The sequence below is a fragment of the Macrobrachium rosenbergii genome, chromosome 54 (genome assembly GCF_040412425.1).
Source record: "Macrobrachium rosenbergii isolate ZJJX-2024 chromosome 54, ASM4041242v1, whole genome shotgun sequence".
Lineage (NCBI taxonomy): Eukaryota > Metazoa > Arthropoda > Malacostraca > Decapoda > Palaemonidae > Macrobrachium > Macrobrachium rosenbergii.
Genome location: NC_089794.1, coordinates 10,643,075 through 10,659,296, shown reverse-complemented (window position 1 = coordinate 10,659,296; position 16,222 = coordinate 10,643,075). Strand labels below are relative to the sequence as shown.

General features: G+C 34.9%; 1 long non-coding RNA gene across 1 annotated transcript; it reads left to right on the top strand.

Annotated features, from left to right (window-relative positions):
- Positions 1–1,863: 1,863 nt before the first annotated feature.
- On the top strand, positions 1,864–6,144 carry LOC136834743 (uncharacterized). Its single transcript, XR_010851862.1, has 3 exons — positions 1,864–2,009; positions 2,991–3,103; positions 5,856–6,144. It is a non-coding gene; the product is annotated as an uncharacterized lncRNA (long non-coding RNA).
- The last annotated feature ends 10,078 nt before the right edge of the window (positions 6,145–16,222 follow it).

Genomic DNA, 16,222 nt, shown 5'->3' with positions numbered 1-16,222 from the left:
TGCCTTCCATGACTGTTATGCTTCCCTCTGACTTTGTGTCCTAAAATGGTCAATGTAAATTTTAGAAAGTTGATACGACTGGAGTGTTTTGGAAGTTTTATGTAATATCCTGTCTGTTTGTTTTTATGCATTATGAAAGTGTGTGTACCAGGACGGTTAGTCATGAGTGTTTTGTGTCAATATGTGCATGTTCCGACGAGTGTATTTTATAAAGCTGTAATTTTTTTTTCTACCTATGTATCTGAGATATGAAATAAAGATGAAATGAACTGAACTATCTATCTATCTATCTATCTATATATTATATTATATATATATATATATATATATATATATATATATATATATATATATATATATATATATATATATATATATATATATATATATATATATATATATATATATATATATATATATATATATATATATATATATATATATATATATATATATATATATATATATATATATATATATATATATATATATATATATATATATATATACATATACATACCATACACAGGAAAAATAAATCAATGGCTAATGATCCTGACTAATTTTGTCTTCATTTTTGCAAGTCATCTTCAAGACACCTGATGCCTGGTGACAGGAAATGATATACTCTTGGATAACAAATAACCAATTTTCCTGCTAGGCCAATTAATAACTGTGGATTCCACTACATGCATAATATGTTGTTGATCTTGTAAAGCCATTAGTTGGTGCAATTTCACACCAATATTCCCACCAATAAACGTTTTTATTCTAGAGAAACCAACACAGCACAGGAATCAACGTTTACTTCGAAGTTGTCAAGAGCGTTGCGTCTGTGCAGCCCTGGGTATATTGATGATGAATTGATGTGATGAGGAATACAGGCAAGAAATCAAAATACCCTGATTCTCCTTGAGACATTAAAATTGAACATAGAAACAACACAAAAATAATTGCTCTAAGCAATGACTCCCACGCCCTAGCAACTCACTAGATATCCTTCATCCATTAATTATTATAACCAATGGCAGTTATTTCTAGGTAACACCAAAATTATGTGCTCGTATGTGTGTATGTGTGTGGGGGGGAGATGGGAGGAGGGGGGGGGACTAGTATCTTCGTCCACGCGTGAGCTTCTGGATGGATGAAAAACGATGAATGTAAATATTGCTTTATCGTCTTTAATTTTCTGCTAAAATCGCTTTTTATCGTCTCATAAATGGAATATTTCAGTTGTTGGCTTACATCAAGCTCTTTTTTTTTTTTTTTATCTCAATGTTCCATTTGTCGATTACAGTGCATATTGAAAGAAGCAACGGAGCTTTTCACCTATATTTCTCGTGAAGTTGAACTTCCGGTTTTCAGAAAACGAAAATTTGTTGGATGTTGTACTCATTGCCTATTACTAACTTCCAGTAAAAAAAAAAAATATACAATTGAATAACCTTCGCGACTGAATTCAGCTCAAATTCGTCATGTTTACGAACATAGTTTTAATTAACGTTCCTGCAGTACTGGACACTGTTATTTACACCAATGATAAAAATGAGTATTTATTACAAACAAATTTCTGTATCTAACATCAAAATATTGGGCGACGTCTTGACGATTGCGAGCCCTCTGACGTCGAAGTGTATTAACATTTAGCGGTCGGAGTAACAGAAGGAGAATAAAAGTAGTGAAAATAAATGAAAGTAGTTAAATAACATCGGGAATTGAGTGTAAATTGACATTCCGATGAAAAATTGCTTGACACAGCGAATGGAGACTCACCTTCCGACATATACCTTCAGCGTCCTTGCTGTGTTCCCCCTTTTCGTAGATTCAACGATCCTTGGCTGTCGAGAGTGAGGCCATGCATATAATATACTGACCTTAGACCAAAGGCGAAAAGTTTCGTGTAGTTTACGGCCTGAGTGACGGTGTTCGACGTCTCATCGAATTGATCCTGTGGTTTACGTATTAATCTTATGGGGCGCGTATGTTCTTTGTTGGGACGTGACGTTAAGGTAGGAGTTTAGTTTTATTTCGGATGTGTTATCGTAGGTTGTTCATTGACTTTTGTGTGTTTTGTTGATCGTGAAGGCGGAGAGGGGTTCTTAGGTACGCAGTAGGATTATTGTTCCTTCAAGTTTAATTTTTTTAGGTGATTGGTGTTTGTGGCTAACTTGTTTGATAATTAAACATGGTGAATTACCTAGCTTTAATTACATGTTTATAGTATTACGTTTAATTACATGTTTAGAGTAATACGGATACTAGCTTAACTTGATTTCTGCAAGTCTGGCCGAGGGTTTATTAAGTGGAAGTTGATATTCCCATATGCGAAGGTTTGGCCCCTTAGTGGAATTTGTATTATATGCGAAGGTTCCGTCCCGTTACTCTGATTCTCTAGCATGTATTAAGATTTAGAATGGTAAATAAAACTTTTTTTATTAATAAACCTATATAACTTCAGCATTCGTTTTTGCTTTACTTAAACTGCGAGGATCTTTGTCCGAAAATGTAACTTGGTAGCTTGGGAAATTTTCTAATAAGGGCTTGGGAATTCAGAAGTGTAATTGTCGACTTGTGAATGTTTATACAAATAATTTTTTTCAGTGGCTTTGTTCGCAATTTTTCCTTCTATTTCGTTGAAAGGAAACTGGCTTAAGAAATTTAATTGCAGAAATTACACTAATCTATTTTCGAAGGGTTCAGATCTGAAGTGGGTTTTGACACTTTGGCTTTAAAGTGGCTTTGGGCTTTTTTACTGTAAAATGTAACACTCCAAATGGGTATAAGTTAGAGGTTTCTAAGTTTAGTTTTTAATTTTATTTAAATTTTATCAAATTTTGTTTTCTATAGGTTTTGCTGAAAGACGTGAATTCAATGTTTGCAGTCCTTTTGATAATTTTCCTTTCACTATATATTTTCATATTAGACATCCTGTAGTTAGTAGTTAGGAATAACTTTAAAATTTTTTAAGTTACAAAAGTTTATTTTTTCAGGTAACGTGGATTGTGGCTTTTGGGCACTTAATTTAGAACTCCTGTTGGGTGAACTTACTATGTTGTATTGTCGACCCATCCTGATCATTGAGTTACTACCATAACGGAAAACGGTGAGTTCAGAATTTTAGTTTGATACTAAAGCCTCACACGAAATTAGTTTGAAGGTTCGATTTTTTTATATTTAATGGTGTTTAAGTGGTTTTAAACTATTTTACGCTAGGATGATTAGTAGTCAGTGTGGTTAGTGAGAACTTTATACTTTGGTTATTGGGCAGAGTTTTTTGGTTAATGGGCAGAGAACTTTTTTGATTAAGCTTGGTCGGCATTAAGCCTTGATAATAGTAAAGTTTTAATTAATGACTTTTGACCCTGTTCATAGGGTATTAGTGAGAACTTTATATTTTGGTTATTGGGCAGAGTTTTTTTGTTAGTGGGCAGAGAAATTTTTTTATTAAGGTTGCTCGGCATTGTCTTGATAATAGGAAAGTTTTAATTAAGTTTTGACCCTGTTCATGGGGGTAATTTAACCATTTTACGAAGTTTTAATTTGACTCTGCGTGGGCACTTGTCACTTAATTTTAACTGTATTTGGACTGGTCAGGGCTGGTCAGGGCTGGTCAGGGCTAAGTGTTTTAATTTCTAAAATTTTAAGTCTGACTGATGGTTTAAAGTCTAGATATCTTTTACTGTTCAGGGTTTAAAGTTCTGAAACTAAACCTCTTAGGTTCTTAAGATTATGGAATAGGATTGATCAAGGTTACAATGTAAAAATTTCATAAGGGAGGGTTCATATTTTAGGCTTAAAAATTTATTTTTAATTTTGTATCTGAAATTTGAATACCCATTACTAATCTCCACCCCTGTTAGGGGCTGTGCTCCTAGCATGGATGGAGGGCTCTTGACGACTTGTACAGTAGGTCTTTAGACCTTCTGTACATTATCGCGAGAGTTTTTTTTTTTTTTTTTTAACTGTTTTTGTGGTTTGCACAGTTGGCAGTTTTGTTGTTTGGTCGCTCATGTTAAATGTTGATGTAGCGGTGTCTAGGTTTGCCAGTGTAGTCTTAATGACAATAGTCTGGAACTACACTTAAAATAATTTTAAGTGTATGGTTTTTTAGTCTCGCCTGGGCTGATATATTGATTTCGTCAAAGGTTTTATTTCACTGGCGGCTGATTGTTCTTACTCTGGACTTGACTGAACCAGAAACACACTTGGCACTCTTTGGTCAATTAAGTTTAGTCCTTCATATTGCAGATCTGAAGACTGTTAAACACTTTCATCCTGTTTTAAAGTATTCGGAAACCTCTTGTTTCAGACAAGGTATTTTCAGTGAGCAGAATCTTACTGCTGTAACTGTTTTATTTGTGGAAGTTATGGTCTGAAAGACAATTTCTAAGGACTTGTGTATTTTTGGTCTTTCGCTACTCTTACAAATTTGGCATAAAGGATTGTATGATGGTCCTTTATAAAGTTTCTTTATAGAAAACTTTTTTATGGAAGACTTAGACTGGGTTGTATTCTAAATTTATTTAGAAACCTTTTGTTGTATGTCGGTAAGCAAATTTGCCATACCCTCTTGGTCAGTTTTCTTCAGCTCAGTGATAGTCTACGTCTTATATTAGTGCAAAAAGTGTTTGACCATAGCATTTTCTAGTCTTGTGACCCTTAGTGCAAAAAATTTTCATTAGTTATTGTACATTATCCTGAACATATGCTGATGTTTGGTGGTACTGTTTGATGGTACAGTTTTGACTAAAGGCTGTTCTGTCATTGGAATCTACCAGAAAGTTTGTTGTTGTTTAGGGTTACCACCTCGACTGAGGTAGTTAAACTCTGGAGTAGTGAGATCAAAGACTTCTGAACAAATAGTTCCTGTTCTTACCAATTTTGGTCCAGACCATTCCTGAAGAATATTGTTGCTGTGGTGTTGTCTCAATCAGAAAGTGACATTGGTGTTCTATCTTAACTAATCTTTCAACCTGTTACTTTAGTTCGATGGACTTTACATTCTGCATGGTTATTCATTCCTGGTGAAAAATTACTCATTCCTGGTGACAATACAACCTTACATGATCAGTAAGTCAGCAGTGACCTATATTGACCCTACAGTGACTTCTCCCAGTATCTCACGATTTGTATGAAGAGAATAACTATGGGTTTTTCACACCTAACTCTAGAGTTTCTAGAACCTTTTTTGGCTCTATATATTATAGTTTGTAGCTTAGCTACAATCATAAATCAGTTAAATTTGGTCTGGACTGGAGTATTAGATATAAAAAACTCATTAAATGTATTAAACTGAGACTAGGGTTTTCTTAAACATGGTCACCAAACATGGAAATGCTACAAGAAAAATTGTTCTTGTGGCTTTTTTCATGTTTGGCGCCTACGTTTTTTTTTTAACATCAATTTAAGATTCCTGGGTACAAAAAAAATCGTGTACTGTAAGTTACTTGTTCTTGCTATAGATTGAAAGCTACAGTATTGTAAATATATTTTTCACTTTTTTAATTACTATGCTCCCTGGTTTTTCCAGTACTAGGAACAAACTTTTTTTCAGTTAATGCCACTTAGGATTGTGGCATTTTAAGAATCTGCAGATTTCGATAGTTTTAATACTGTGATTTAGCTCGGCTGAATTTATGCATGATTTTTAATGATCAAACTGATTAAGCAAGCTTGTATTGGAGTGTTAGTGCAATGGCTAGTTTCTCTGAAATAACTTTTTGGCAAAAATATTAGTAGCAAAAATATTAAGATTGATGGGAATCTTAACAGTTTGTTGGCAAGTAAAATATTAATGCTTGAAATGAATTATGAAATACCACAGGTTGAATGTACTAACAGTGATGTTTTTTCAGGATTCCTGACATTGTCCTGGTAACAACAAACACAAGTAACACTTGGGAAGCTACAAAAAACTGAAATAACGTTTTGCGACTTTATCTTCCGTCGTTTTAGCCCTCCGGTTGGTAGTTGTATCCCAGAAGTTAGTTACCAATACTGGACAGATAGGTCCAGATTGGGTTGGCCCATCAGCTAACTGACAAGCAAATTCTCTAATATCGATTTTATCTAACTTTCGTATTCACGAGCTCCATGCAATTTCTGCAAATGCAGGAATTTTAATGCATTAAATATATGAAAGTGTCTTTGCTTTAACTTATCCCCTTAAATGAATAACATGTAAACCAGTAATGGTTAATTAGTTATTAAAATTCAAGGTTTGAACAGTACTGAGAAATGTAAAACTTAAATGGAGATTTACAATTAAAGGTTTAAACAGTACTCTGAAAAATGTAAAACTAAATGGGAGGCTTATAAATATCCTTGGAAAGTTAATACAAATTTATTGAATAAAAGGTTACTGGTTGAGGTTTGAAATTGTCCAAGCAGGTGAAGTTTATTCCTGATCTTACATAGCCTTACTTAAAAATAAAATATTTGAAAGCCTCTAATTTTGCTATACTTGTAGCATATAGCATGGGAATTGGTGTATTGGAACACTCGGTTTTGTTTAGGTCTGCATTTATGGAGAAAGCTTCGGTAGTGTTGATCCTTCTTAATTGGCAAAGAGTAAGTTAGTCTTAACTTTCGATCTAAAGTGATTCCAACAACAGCTGAGCGTGGAGAATGACTCCTCATAGAATTTTGAGTGACTAAACTGGCTAATCATAGTGTATTCTCGTAAATTTGGGCGCTCTTATAAGCCAAAAGAGAATGTTGGCTTTACTATATTAATGGAATAAACTCCAAGACCCCAGTAAGAGTGTTGTGGCGCAAAATAAGGAAACAGTGGGAAATTGTAGCGTCACCATTACCCTCATTAAAAATGACTAATCACAGAGCCCACTGAAGTTGCCAATGAGCTAGGAAAACACTTTTTCTAAAGTTTCCAGCCCTAAAAATTATTCTCCAGAATTTCAAAATTAGGAATTCTGAAAATTATTCTCCAGAATTTCAAAATTAGGAATTCTGAAATGTCTAAAGTTTGATTCGGGAAAATCTGAACAAAATCAGAACCATACAACTAAAAATTTTCCCTAAGAAATTCGTGAGGCGCTCTCCTCAAGTGAATCCACAGCTCCAGGTGAGGATACAATCCTATGAAATGCTGAAACACATCCCAGATGATGCCAAAAATATTTACTGAAGATTATAAACAAAATATGGGAAACTGGAATTACCCAAGGACTGGAAAATATCCATAATTGTCCCTGTTAAAAAGCCTAATAAAGATGCTTCCCAAGCCACCAGCTATAGACCAATAGCTCTTACCAGCTGTGTATGTAAGCTGATGGAGAAAATGATAAATACTAGACTGGTTTGGCACCTGGAGACCAAAGGATTACTATCGCCATTTCAATTTGGCTTCAGAAAAAACCGCTCCGCCCTTGATCCCCTGCTGAGGCTGACCAACCAAATCCAGCAAGGATTCGCTAAACAGTGTCAGACCATTGGCATATTTTTTGACTTGGAGAAAGCACATGACACTACCTAGAGAATTGGCATCATGAAACAATTGCACAAGATGGGCATATGTGGAAGAATGATCAGGTTTATATATTCCTTTTTAACAGACTTCTTAAGGTAAGAGTGGGACACTACTCCTCCCAACCTTTTATGCAGGAGGAAGGAGTTCCCCAAGGAAGAGGTTTTAAGTGTAACACATTTTTCAGTGGTAATAAATAGTGTGGTTGAAAATATCTCGCCCCCTGTTAAATGCTCGCTTTTTTGTCGACCTTGCAATATACTGCACAGGATATGATTCCTTGTCTGTATGTAAACATTTGCAAAGGTCTATTAATGCTATTACTAAGTGGGCTGATGAGAATGGTTTCAAATTCTCTTACAAAACAGTTGCAGTAAGATTCACCTGGTGCCGGCGTGTGGAAGAAGTTCCCACACTTAGTTTAAAAGGGTCCATCCTTCCTTAACGAGAGTGAAGTTAAATTTCTGGGGATGACTATTGACCATAAATTAACATGGGCTAGCCACATAAATGCCCTAAAGTTTAATGTTAAACAGTATGAATATTTTAAAGGTTTCTGGATTTAGTTTGGGGGCTGATAAGAAATCCCTTCTGAGGCTATATGACTGCGTCGATCTAAGCTAGACTATGGCTGTCAAATTTATTCCTCAGCCTGTAAAACCAAGCTAAAGGAACTGGACGTTGTACACAACGTGGGGTTGAGAATATGCTCAGGGGCTTTTAGAACTTCGCCTGTTGAAAGCACATACGTCGACAGATCATTTTCCCCTTGATCTAAGAAGGCAAGAGCTAGGGTTGCGATACATGGCTAGAATGAAGTGCTCCCAAAAATCCCTCCTTTCAAGTACTAAAGGAAACACATTAAGTTTTTCTGGTACAAGAGCTAAACCGTTCTAAATTCGACTGAATGAGGATGTTAGGAATAATCATCTGAAATCCCAGAAAGTCCTGGAAGTAGAATATCCTGTAAATCCTCCATGGCTTATCCCAGAAGCATCAATATGTAAGAAACTGTTTAACAAAAAGGACTGCACTGAAGAGATTAGGGAAAAATTCTTAGAGCACGATGTTACCCATACTAATTTTACAAAGATCTATACAGATGGATCAAAGTCAGATAGTGGTGTTGGTTGCGCTGTTATCCTTGATGATACAGCGTACACAGCTAAATTACCTGACTTTATCAATATTTACTGCCGAATTAACAGCCGTAGTCTCTGCCCTAGATTTAGTTTTTCAAAGTAGTGACTCTAATTTTGTCATATACTCACTCTAGAAGCACTTTAGAAGCTATTAAAAAATTTAATAGCTTTCATCCATTAATTCAAAAAGCTCAGGAGTGGCTTTTTCGTATATATTGTCGACGTAAATCAGTCTCTTTCTGTTGGGTCACTTCTCACGTGGGGATTCATGGGAAACGAGATGGTAGACAGGAAGCAAAAAGCTGCTAGTATTTTATCAGAAACCTCTTTCAGAGAAGTGCCTCATACAGATCTAAAAGGTCCCATTAGATCTTATGTTTTCAGTAAATGGCAAGTAAGGTGGACTTCTTCTCTTGCCAATAATAAGAAATATAGAAATATTAGGGATAATATACTACCGTGGTCTTCGTCATTCCTGCTTGACAGACGAACAGAGGTTATTTTAACCAGGTTAAGGATTGGGCACACTCGTCTAACCCATCAGTTATTTTAGAAGGAAGTAGCCCTCCAGAGTGTGCTTACTGTGACGAGACACTAACAGTGGAGCACATTCTGGTGGTCTGCCCCAGATATTTTAACCAAAGAGAAAGATATTTTCAGGGTAAATCCCTGTCTGATATTTTGGGAGATGAAGCAGATATTTCTGCTATCATCTCTTTTTTAAAGTGTATTAAAATTTTTTACGATATTTAATTTATTTAATTTATTACATCACGTAGAATTTTAATGACATTATTTTTTTATGTATATATCACATCATTCATTAAACTTCATACCCTTATTGGTCACATCACTTCATTTTATTTATTAATCATTTCCTTCATGAATTCATAACTTTAACATAATTTATTTTCTCTCCATTATGGCGCTGAATGGCCTTCTTGGCCCCAGTGCCTGGGCTTTTGCCCTAAATATCATACATCCATCCATCCATCTCGTAAATTTGGAGAATTCGGTTTTTCAGTTAACCATGAAGTCAGAATATTTTACCTTTGATCATCAATTTCGTGGGTAATAATTAGGTACCCCTTTTTCTGGTGTTGAAGAGACTTCGGTGAGCAATTTATAAGTTGAAGAAAAGGCAAATCAGTAACGAAGGGGTTACTGGAGAAACAACTATGGATTTAGTGGGAAATGCTTTAAATAGCTAACCAAACAGTGTTGAACGAAAATTTGATACTTTTGGTCATGTGGCACGTACCCAATACAAGACTTGGCGAACCCGATTAAAGCTGTTTTTGCACACGACAGTAAGTCTCTGTTCTGACTAACACGTTCTAGATTAAAATATCAATATAGTGAAGGCTGATGAAAAGTGACTTCTTGTTTATTTTTTTTTTTTATACCTGCCAACCCCCCCCCCCCAACCATTTTCATCTGTTATCTGTTAAACAAGGAACTGGTTTTAATTTGCATAGTTATTAGTGCCCAAGTGAAGGTGTCTAGAATGCATAGGCCTGCTTAGGTTTAAGATAGACTGGCATTTTAGAAAATCAAAGCTTGAAAAAACTTGTTACAGGTATGACATTAACAAACTAAATTTAGTGATGTCTTACCATAAATATTAGTTAACTTTTATAGAGTCTGGCAACATTTTGTAAGTTCAGTGATTATAGGCAAACTTAGCTTTTATTCGTGAAATTAACATTTGTTACCTGCCGTTTGACGCATTCCTTTGGAACCTGGTTGTATTGATAAAACAGCCTTGATCCAAGAAAGTTTACTGTCACACTGAACAGATATGGTGCTTTGTATTTTTTGAAGGATAGAATTGCTTCCTAAATGGACCCCGGTCTTGCATGAAATGTTATGAAGTTATGCATGCATAAGACAGTGTTTAACCCAGAATTTGCAATTTTTAAGTATACTACTAATCTTCATTATCGAAAATTGAAAATCTAATAGTAGCTTTATCTTTATCTCCTTTTTGGGATGACACTGGTGGACGAGGAGGGCTGGCCGGGTGATGTGGTGGTGGTAGCAGCAGCAGTGCTACTAGTAGAAGTGGTGGTGGTTGGCGGAGCAGTAACTGGGTCGTACCTGCAGGTTAGAGGTGGCTGGAAAAAAATGCTTAATGAGAAGCAAATAATCTAACTTTGGACAATGTTGGGATAACTGAGTAACTGAACTATGGTTAAAGTGGATGGTTTTTAAATTACTGTTTGTGGAGTGGTCTGTGGAGAAAATTAAGTACTCAAGAAGGAAATTGATTTAGAATAAAGGTGTTTTTATTTTCTAACTTATCAGATGGTAGACCAACTGTAACATGCCCACTGCACAATTTTTAACTCCATTTGTGAAGTTATTTAACATAGAGTCTGGCTTGTACAATTGGCACCATGAATTTTTTGGACGTACAATATGGCAACTCTACTGTTGTTTGATATTGTTGTTTAATGAAAAGTTTTCTCCTTTGGCCAACATGCTTTTTCGTCAGGTATTGTCTTGTTTAGCAAGTTGTTTCACTGGCTGCGTTGTCACCAGTTTCTTACCTGTTAAACCCAGGGATATTAACTTTCCATTTTTGAGCTCCTGAATGATGTTTTACAAAATCCGCTAAACCAGCCGTATGGAATGACTGCCCCAAAAAATGTCAAGGGGTCACTGTCGATGCGTTCCTAAGCTACCATCTGAGTGGGGAGAAACTATAAGGCCAACAACTTCATCCCCAAAATTAGTGCATAAAGCAGAGTATTGCTTGCTGGAGATTTTCTAACTCACGCCAGTCCCAGAGAGGAAAGGGAAGTGGACCCTAGACTTTCCCAGGTTGTATTTTTTTAAATTGTTACTTTGGGCAACTGGTGGAAGTGGTTATGGGCCACGATGGGCTGGAGAAAAGTAGGGTAGCGTTTTGAGTTTTGTCAAACCTAGAGGTTTCCCTGTGGCCATATTAAAAAAAATATAGTTGACGTTAAAGTAACAGTGCATTATCAAAAAGATATTAATCCCTCACAAGTAAGAGGGTAGTGCTGACAGCGTCCCTTCCATTTCTAGCTGCATCCACTTTTAGCCTTTTACTCTACCTCCGTTCCAACTCCATTGCTTCCACCTTGCTTTCCAACACTCCTATTCCATCTTTTCAGTTATAAGTGCTGAATGACTGAAAGCTCCCCAGTGTTTTGACTTGATAGCCATTTTCACAAATCAAGTCAAGAAGGCAATGTTGGATTTTAGTAAGAGTTTAGCCACAGGCGAATGAAGTGGTCTGTGTGTGTGTGTGATAGATATAGATTTGTTTCCAGATGTCTTGACAGCCAGCGGATGGAGAGCAGTGAAATCTTGGGGCATGGGAGGTGCCAGCTGGGAAAAAATGAATCAGATGGAATTGGTTTTGTTTGTCTGCCTGTCTGTCTCTATCAGCAAGATATCTCGAAAATTTATTACTGGATTTTAGCAGGTCCAGCGTGCCATCTTTTCTTATCCTGATGCATTAGTAGTAAACAGATTCACGTTCTCTGTCTCAACGTAATACCCTCCATAATCATCACTCCTTGTAGTCTGTAGAGGACTCTACAGTTTAAAGATTAGGACGCATCTGGTCCATCTGATATTGCTGCTCTGTAAGGAGTCAGCTGGCAATCTGACTGGTACTTTAAGATCGTTTTCATGGAGCTCTTCAATTCAGTACTTATCCTTTGTCTTATCGTTGTTTTAGCCGATCCCAAAGAAAGATAACCATTCTAATTCTTCCACTTCAGTCTCTTGTTGCACAAACTTCTACTATTGCCAAAGTGGGAAGGGGGGAAGGGAAGGGGCGGGGGCTTGAAACCTACGAAAGAAACCTTCCTTGGGTCAAACGAGGACCGCGTGCAAAATTTCGTCTGGGTTGGTCAAGCGGTTCGGATTTCTATAGTTCATATACATACATTTAGTTTAGTTACATTCAAATTTTACATATATATAAATATTTTATATTATATATATATATATATATATATATATATATATATATATATATATATATATATATATATATATATATATATATATATATATATATATATATATATATATATATATATATATAATAACTGAGTGTGCATGTGAGTGTTTGTTCATGTGCTCGTTCATCGTAGTTAGGTAGAAAGAAGAGAGGAATACATAGAAAAGTTGAGAATGATATCGTGAAAGAGATACAGGGAAGTAGGGGTCTTATAAGATAAGGAGAGAAAAAAGTTTTTAGGATAAGGTGCGAGATCTAGTGTACGCCCGGAGAGCTCGGCATACTACTAATTAACCTTCTGTATAAATGTAAAATGCTGCTCAGTTGCGAAAGTTTTATGTACATGGGTGTCATCCATTGCTTCAAAGGGTATTGACTCTCCAGTTCTCTACAGTTCTTTTGGGAATTGATTGTCAGGCCAAATAGTTTTCCACCCTGACTGCACTTCGAACCAATAGGTAACCAGCAAATGTCTATTTTTAGAACCACAGACACACAGTGAACTTTCGGGGACAGGTTATCAATTGTTTCCACATTCATTCCAATTGTTTATCAGCTCGCCTCATCACTAATAAGAGCCAAATTCGCACTTACCCTAAGTTGCAGTCCCATGCAAATGAAGCTTCCCATGACTTCATATATAGGAACTTATGCATTATTTGGACTGCCAGACATCACCAACATTTTTGTCTGTGAGGGGCAAAGTGATGGTCTTTTGTTTATGTGAAAGGACTGCTGATGGTAAAATGGTTGTCAGAAGGTGGAATTATAGATGACAATTGCTTGGTTGAGGTAAATTGCTAAGATTTCTCAATTTTTTTATCTCGAGACGCTTCTTTTCTTTCAGGGCATTCATAAAGGTATACGTACCCTCGGAAACCACAATCTCCGACCCACCTAGGTCGTGCTCCGAGTGTTTATGAGCGGGGTTTTTCTGGACAGATTCTACTCTTCCCTCCCCACCCCTTTTCCTAACTAAAACCTGTCAGTTTCGGCATTTTTTCCTCGTTTCGATAGTATACAGGTTGTAGAATTCAACATAGTGTTGTAGTTCCTCGTTGGGAGAGTCGGTAGAGTTGTCGGCTAGCACTCTTTAGGCCCGAGTTCGATTCTCCAGCCGGCTAATGAGGAATTAGAGGAATTTATTTCTGGTGATAAAATTCATTTCTCGCTATAATGTGGTTCGGATTCCACAATAAGCTGTAGGTCCAGTTGCTAGGTAACCAATTGGTTCTTAGCTACGTAAAATAAATCTAATCCTTCGGGCCAGCCCTAGGAGAGCTGTTAATCAGCTCAGTGGTATGGTAAAACTAAGGTATACTTAACTTAACGCAGTGTTGTCTATATAATCATACCACGACTGCTTTGCATTATATGCAGCAAAATCATAAAAAAAAAACGCCCAAAGCAAAATCCGGAAGAGTTCAAAAGGTGTTCGAGTGTGTTTCAAACCGTGATAGTTGGAGTTGCCCGCCGTCCAGAAAGCCCCGCTCATAACTCGGAGCACGACGTAGGTGGGTCGGAGATTGTTTTTTCCGAGTTCCTCCAGTGTATGCTAATGGAGTTGCCTACCACTCTTTTGTGACCACAAAACTTTTAAAAATAACGCATGGAGATGACACGCCAATAAGATAAAATGCACCTACGATGATAATTAGGGAATGCTGGAAGGTATGATAAATGGTCAGAATGGCATCTACATCACTGCCACTGCAGTTCCACCACCAAGCCCACCAAACTACTGACCAACATGAAAGAGTGCTTTCCCTGTTGTTATAGCTATATGAATAGACATATGGGTCATAATGGTAAAAAAATTGTGATAACTATGAAATATAGTAAAGACAAAAAATTAGTGTTAAGTTCCTTCTTCTCCTGTTAGCTTATCGAACTCAGAAGCTTGTCCGAGATACAAAGTTACTCTCACATAGAGATAAGAGTTGCGAGAAGACTCGACAATGGAGACTTTTGCCTCAAAGTTATCAATGGAGAAAATTTATGCATATGATGTGGGCAGCGTTCGGGAAGATGAGGTAAAACACTCATTTTCTGGAAGAGGAAAAATGGTCTTTGAAGAAGGAAATCATATGGAAGTAACAACGGTTTTAAATATAAATTTCTGGAATATATTCCTTTAACTATTTGTATATTCATCACGGTTTAGCATTTGGATGGACGTGGCTGCGAAAAATCATCTTAAGCTTATTGAGGAGCTATCTAGAGGAAAAATATTCTATTAGAGTATGTCATATAAAAGAGATGAAATGGCAGTATTTTTAGGTATATGATAATATAAAACCCAATGCAATCTAAGACAGATCTTCGCATATAAAGAATTTTTTTATCTGTCAGTTATTCTTTACTTTATATATATATATATATATATATATATATATATATATATATATATATATATATATATATATATATATATATAGTATATATATATATATATATATATATATATATATATATATATATATATATATATATATATATATATATATATATATATATATATATATATATATATATATATATATATATATATATATATATATATATATATATATATATATATATATATATATATATATATATATATATATATATATATATATATATATATATATATATATATATATATATATATATATATATATATATATATATATATATATATATATATATATATATATATATATATATATATATATATATATATATATATATATATATATATATATATATATATATATATATATATATATATATATATATATATATATTCATATATATATTATATATGTAAATATTTTTGAAATGGAAAGGCGACAATAAAACAATATTTTGAAATAAAAAAACACAGTTGTAAATACGTTGACACATCAGTGAAGCTGTTGGGGCCAGGCGATAATTCAGGGGGACAAATGGAGTAACATTATTTATAAAACTCTTGGGAAATCCTTTGTCTCACGTCTGTCCATTGATGACCATTATTTCAGCTTTTCTTAACTCTTCAATCTTTTTTCCTGTCATTCCTGGATCATTAGGAATAATAAATGAGACTATTGTCTTTTAAAGACGTGTTCCGGAGGTATCATTTGCATTTGTAATTTAGCTGTGGTATAATGCATCATAGCATGTTAACAAAGATTCAGATTAATCGCTGTAAAAAAAAAAAAACAATAAACAATATCTACCCTTAAAAAAAACCTTCCAATAGCTGAAATTTTTTGATGAATTACAGAAAAATGGAGTAAATTATGTCAACGCAAAACCACGTTCAAGAAACTATAATAATAATAATAATAATAATTTTTCAATCAAGCAGAGGAAAACATAATGGTGACATCTCTGTATTATCATTTTAAGTAATTGTCCTAAAAATATTTGATTCTAAATTTGTAATTTAGCTGTAGTATAATACATCATAGTATGTTAACAAAGATTCAAATTAATCGCTGTCAAAAAAAAAAAAAAAAATTCTACCCTTAAATCCTTTCATGACTGAAATTTTTTTTATGAATTACAGAAAAAACTGTAAATCTGTCAACGCAAAACCATGTTCAAGAAACTGAAATCTTTGAA